This window comes from Mesocricetus auratus, unplaced genomic scaffold, assembly GCF_017639785.1.
Source record: "Mesocricetus auratus isolate SY011 unplaced genomic scaffold, BCM_Maur_2.0 Super-Scaffold_100015, whole genome shotgun sequence".
NCBI classification, from domain to species: domain Eukaryota; kingdom Metazoa; phylum Chordata; class Mammalia; order Rodentia; family Cricetidae; genus Mesocricetus; species Mesocricetus auratus.
The window spans coordinates 582,225-588,224 of NW_024429198.1; positions in this window are offsets into that span (position 1 = coordinate 582,225).

Genomic DNA, 6,000 nt, shown 5'->3' on the forward strand with positions numbered 1-6,000 from the left:
GAATCTCTAATCTTCTGAGGTCTTCATTGCAACTTGGGCTTAACCTCTGCAGCTCCATGTTCAGCCGTCTCAGGAGCTCCATGCACAGAATCTGATCCTGCTACTCATTGCCCGACATCAGTGACTTACTCTAACCTTGGCGCAAGCTTCTGTGACCTCCTCACTGTCATTCTGAGTGCCAGCAAACCAGTCCTATGCAGATGATAACATCAAGTTCAACTGACTGAGCTGTGGCCTGGGATTCATGAGCCAAAGCTGTAGCTCCCTCTGAGTGGCCAAATTTTACTTATCTGATTTTATTTTGTTGAATATGGATGTGATTTTTTTTAAATTCTACAGCAGAAATCCAACAAATGGGATTACAATTACAGCTTTTCAGGAAAGTCTGGGTGCTACTAATGACTTCCAGACAACAGACATGCAATGACATGAATTTATGTAGAAGACTATAGAACATACAGGAAAAAGAAATCACATGTGAAACCCATGACTACCATAATAACAGAGAGAAATGGAGGCATTTGCACATGCTTTCTATGGTGATATATTATTTATGATTTTTTAAAGCTTGCCTAAGGATTCAGAAAGCAAAGTCAGCCTCAAGCTATAGAGGTCTGGAGGTGGTGGCACACATCTTTAATCCCAAGACTCAGGAGATAAAGGCAGACAGATCTCTGTTAGTTCAAGGCCACCCAGGGATAGATTGGAGTGAACCAACTGAAAAGAGAATTCAAGTTTACACCTTTAATCCCGGGACTCATGGGAGGTATTTAAAAAAGGAACAAGATATCAGTCTCCGGCATTCATTCTCCAGCCACAGTGATGATAGGAAGGCATTCTTCTCCTACAACATTGAGGATAGGAGGCATTCATATTCCAGCCACATTGAGAATAATAAGACATTCAGTCTCAGAATTCTATAGCCACACTGAGGAGAGGCAGCAGTATCATCCCTTTCAGCCTGAAGTAGTGGTAAGAGCTAGATAGTGGCCAGCTACTTTGCTTTTCTGATTTTCAGCTTGAAGCTTCAACCCCAGTATCAGTCTCTGGGTCCTTGTGTTGTTCATGCTACAATTTTCCATCACCACAACACATCTCAGAACACTTACATTATTATAGTTTCTTCTGGGAAGCAGTTCAGTGAGACCTCAGCAGCTAGGCAGTTGTCCTGAAGGCCACGGTTTTCCCTTACACGCCATTTTCACTGAAACCTCTTACTATCCAAACTTTTCAAAAGCCCAAGCCGTCCTTTGTTGTTCTTTGCAGTTTGTGTGTCCTGCCACAGGGCAAGTTTCATTAAGTGTTTAATAAAATGTTTGCTCACTGTTTTCTAATTGGGAAGGATCTGTTCTTTTCACCTCGGGAAACCACCGAGACAAGCAGAAACATATAATCACATTGATTGAATCTAATTGACTCGAATGCTAATGAAAGTGCCTGCAGCTGTGCTTGCTTTACTTAAAGCTGAGTGACACCCTGAAGCAGTTGGTTTTCATTCCTTTCTGGCCAACTGTATCTCTTCCCGCTCTCCCATGAGCCACTGTGCTTTATCTGAAAGCCTCTTAACCCACCATGGGTGAAGCTGGGTAGGGGCTTTCAACAGCTGAAGTTCCATCCCTGTTCCATGTCCCATGTTTGTGGACAAGGGAACTACTTCACTGAGTCAATAAGAAAGTAATTAAATCTCTGCTTTGCTTTTGCCGTGATCACAACCACTAAAATCTTATCTTGAAGAAGGACATTATTTGTACCACTCTTCTCTTTCATTTCTCCTCAAGTCAGCTGAGAGCAACTTTCGTCTTTAGTAAGAGATTAAAGATGGCTTTGGCCAACCAGTGTTTCAAAGCTTTATCAGAGTTTCATGCCCCAAAGGCAGCATGCACTTTTCCTTTCAAATGAAAATTTAAAGTTTGATATTTTAGATATTTGAATACAATTTTTTGGCTGTGTGACCAGTCTGATTGGTATGGATGTGTTTACATTTTATTAAGGGTGGTGTTTTGATGAATCGGTGAGGCAAAGGATGTCCCTGTTCTCCTAGGCAGGGCAGTCTTCACTTTTTGATGTCATTCTATACTATTCTCACATACTGGCAAAACTGAACTCTCATGAAGTATAGAGAACTGGGTATCAGTGCATGGTGCTAATCTACAGAAAAGCTCCTACATTGTTTCCAGACAGCTCACCAAACTGCTTGTCAAGAAGCTGCCGAGGAAGAGTTCTCCCAGTGCTACCTTCATCTTCCTCTTCTGATTTGTAGGCAGTCATGTCCCCTGAATACTGAAAGGGACAGAAAGCTCTTAACCAAGAAAGAATGGACCAGAGATCCACCTCATGGGAGTGTGGCTTGAGAATCAAGTCCTTTAGTCTACTATCACTGTCATACTCAGCATTCTGCAGAAAATGAGCACTGGGAACAAATATCGCAGGGAGAATGAGAATGATGATCTCGGGCAGGCTCACTGGGGGCATTGTAGAAGGACAGGAGATACTTGCACAGAAAAGGCCAGCACTGCTCTTGGTGACTGGCTTTCCATCAGGTAGGGGGAAATGATCTGGTTGCTTTTGCCCTATTTTATTTCTTTTTTAACAAATGGAGTCACATCTTTCTCTGTGGATTACTGCACAGTTTCCCAACTGTACTCCGTTTTCAAATTGTGGCTGTTCACTACTGACGTCAGAAAGTTCTAAAAATAAATGTGACATCAGAGTGAAGGCTGGGCAGCCACACTATCCACGCTTGACTGCAGTCATTCTCATTTATGTAATATGAGAGGGCTAATTCAGGAGCATCTCTTGAAGCAGCAAAAGGACAGCCATGATGGAAAAGATACTGGTCACTTTCCACAGATTATATTGTCTGCGTAAGCTTTTAAAAGGGTCCATCATGTACATGAACACTTTTAAGATCTATGTATACATGTCCACCCAGCTTTCTAGTAAAAAGATTTGTAGCTGCAATCATTTACCTAAAGAATCCATAATTTCACCATAAATTTTAGAAGCCACTTGTTCTTTGAATGCTTGGATTTGCATTAAGAAAATTATCAAAATACCCACTAAAAATACCTTAAACAGCCTTCTTTTTCTCTCTCACGGTATCACAATCCCCACTCCAAATCACTTGTACTTGAATTGCCATGTCTACTCAGTTTGTGGCTAACCAAAAAGATCCAGTGGCATTATTATGCCTTTCCCTGTTGAAGTAAGTGACAACTTCAAGCTAGAACACAAAAGGTTAATTTTGTCCTCTGCCCACAGAGCAAAAACAAAATCGCTGTTGTTGCAGGCACTCCACTTCGCCAAAACCCAAAGTGGTTTCTGAGAAATCTCTTGCCACTTTGAAGAGTGAACGATTAGAACACTCATGATTAGAGAAATCAGATTAATTGGTTCAGAGTGTGATGTGAGAGTGTGTTCCTTAATGAAGACAGCTTCAGAGTGGGTGGACACAAAGTAGATCCAGAATGGTTCAGGAAAGCACAGTCGTGTTTCTCAAAGCACACTTAGAAAATGATATAAATCTCTGAAGTTCAATAGCTTTGAGACTGCCGTTTCTTGTGAGCCAATTTTACAGGGGAGCAAGGGCTATGGACTAGGAAGACAATGCCAATGAACACAAAACCTAGCATATCTTCGGGAAAACAGAAACACGGGCCTCAGTCTCTATCCGTGTTCTACAAGGAATTTGTAATTCTGTCCAGATGTTTACTTGGGAAGGTTGTGAACTGGAAAACAATTACATAATCCTAAAAATTCTGTCTTGGACACAATTAGGAAGAAAGCTACACCACTGCACTTAGTGGATAGTTTCAACTTCCTCATCCTGAATTTGGGGCATCTGGATGTATTTCTCTTCCTTGAGGCCTAAAGGCACCTACAGACTCATAAGAAAACAAATTTCAGAGTTATAGATCAGACAAAATTCTACTTCTACAGGCTTTGTGAAGGGTGGGAACTCCACTAAACATGATTTGCTACTCTCAGAAGGGTGTGCCTGTGACAACCAGGGAATCTATTCCCAAAATGACTACTCTCAAGAGAGACAAAACAATTCTAGATTTTATTCTTTTCATTAGTCATTGAAATAGCCAACTCAGGTCAGATGTTTCTTGGATATTCTGTGGTTTCATACCAAAGTGTTTCTAAGGAAGTTAGCAATAAGACCTATAGCCATAAATTATGTAAGTCTCTTGCCATCGAATGATTAGTAAGTATCCTTGCTATGTCTTTTCATCTATTTTCTTCTCCCTTCCAATGACTGTGCAAAGACAAGACAGGCTTCCTAGATATAAGTTTGTAACACATTACCCTCATTTCTAAGGCAGGAAGAATTAACACACTAAACTCACTCAGCTGTGTAAGCACATTCCCCAAATATAAAGATGCCAGAGTCATGCCCACCTCCTTCCCCCACAGCCTGCAGTCACAAACTTCTGTGGAAAGGGTTCCATAGTAGCCAGATGAAAGACTGCTCAGCCAGTCCCTCTCATCAAGTGAACAGGATCATTTTCTGTTTTCATAGACCCGTGATGTTAGCGTTTAGCTCTTTTGCTAACTGATTATTATGGGTACGATGGCAACTCCTCGTCTTTTATTGTTGCAGACAGAATAGTGTTCACCAGAGATACGCACATCCTAACACGCAAGCCTTTCATGAGTATGCTGTGTGGCAAGGAGTAATTAAACTCTAGAGCCTGCAGAGTGGCACAGTCCTGAAGACCCCTTTGTTTTGACCAGTGAGATCAGTTCAGACTTCTGATACAAAGAATTGTAAGAATTTAAAAATATATTTTGTCATTTCCTGTCCTAAGGCAAAGTGTTCTTGTAAAAATGAAAACTGGTTCATAGATTGTCTACATCTTTTGTCTTTTTATAATACTTTTTTAACTAGACTGTTTCTCTTTAAGTAGGAGAAGGTTCCAGAGTCTTCATCCCTATTTCTCTTTAACTATTCCTGATATGTGAGGAGTGCTTTACCTGTCGTAGAGAAAAAGATGCTTGAAATAGAACATCCTGGACCACTTAGAGGACTCCAGACCTGGGAAAGGTAATGATGTTCAAGCTAGGATTCTGGGTATTTGAGAGGAAGACTTATATTAACATAAAACACAAGTCTCGTCCACAAAAGGATAAGAGATAGTTTATTCTAGAGCCAAATATGAGTGACTATTGCTTGGGAAAACAGATTTAGGATCCCCTAAATTACATGTTTGAACTTGATAACATTTGATGACATTTTTATAATGTCAGAGCAACTTAGGTAGGTGAGTTAGAGCAGGGAAATGTGCTATAGGCCTCAGGTGCCATCTGATGATGCACTTGGCTTGTTGGCCAGTGAAAGCTATTAGTTTGCTAAGTTAATACATTCAGAAAGGATTTACTTGCTAGTCAAAAGATGTTAGGTCAGACAGAGAGGTGATCAATAAATGGCTGTTAAGGGGGCTAGAGGTAGCCAAAGACATACTGGGATTAGACTATGGACCTGCAACATTCCATCCTTGCCACAATCACCGGTATTCTAATCAGTTGATCAGTCTCATGATGGAAGCTCGGGCCTTTTCAGAACTTTCCTTCACAGAGCAACAAACAGGAGCAGATGCTCTTTGGAGGAAGTGCAGCTCCCACCATCTGCTGTGAAGGGAATCTGTTTTGACTGTGTGCTCAGCATCACACAGATTAGTGTTTTTGAATCTCGATGAGATACTCAGACACTTTACAAATAATGATAAGATTGACAGGTTTGGCTTCCCCTTCTGCTGTGTATTTGTCAGTGAAGAACTCCATGGAGATTCTGTTCTTGCCTTTGCCAACAGATACATGGTTTATGTTCTAAAATGATGGTTGAAGACTGGTCTTTTCTCTCCACTGTCTCTGCTGGATATAATAATCACCACGTTCCTCACCCTCTTTTCATTGCTCTCACACCATAAAAACGAAGCAACATAAATGCACTAAGTGCTTTGCCAGTGTTCCTTGATGTAGTCTTTGGGATTTGAC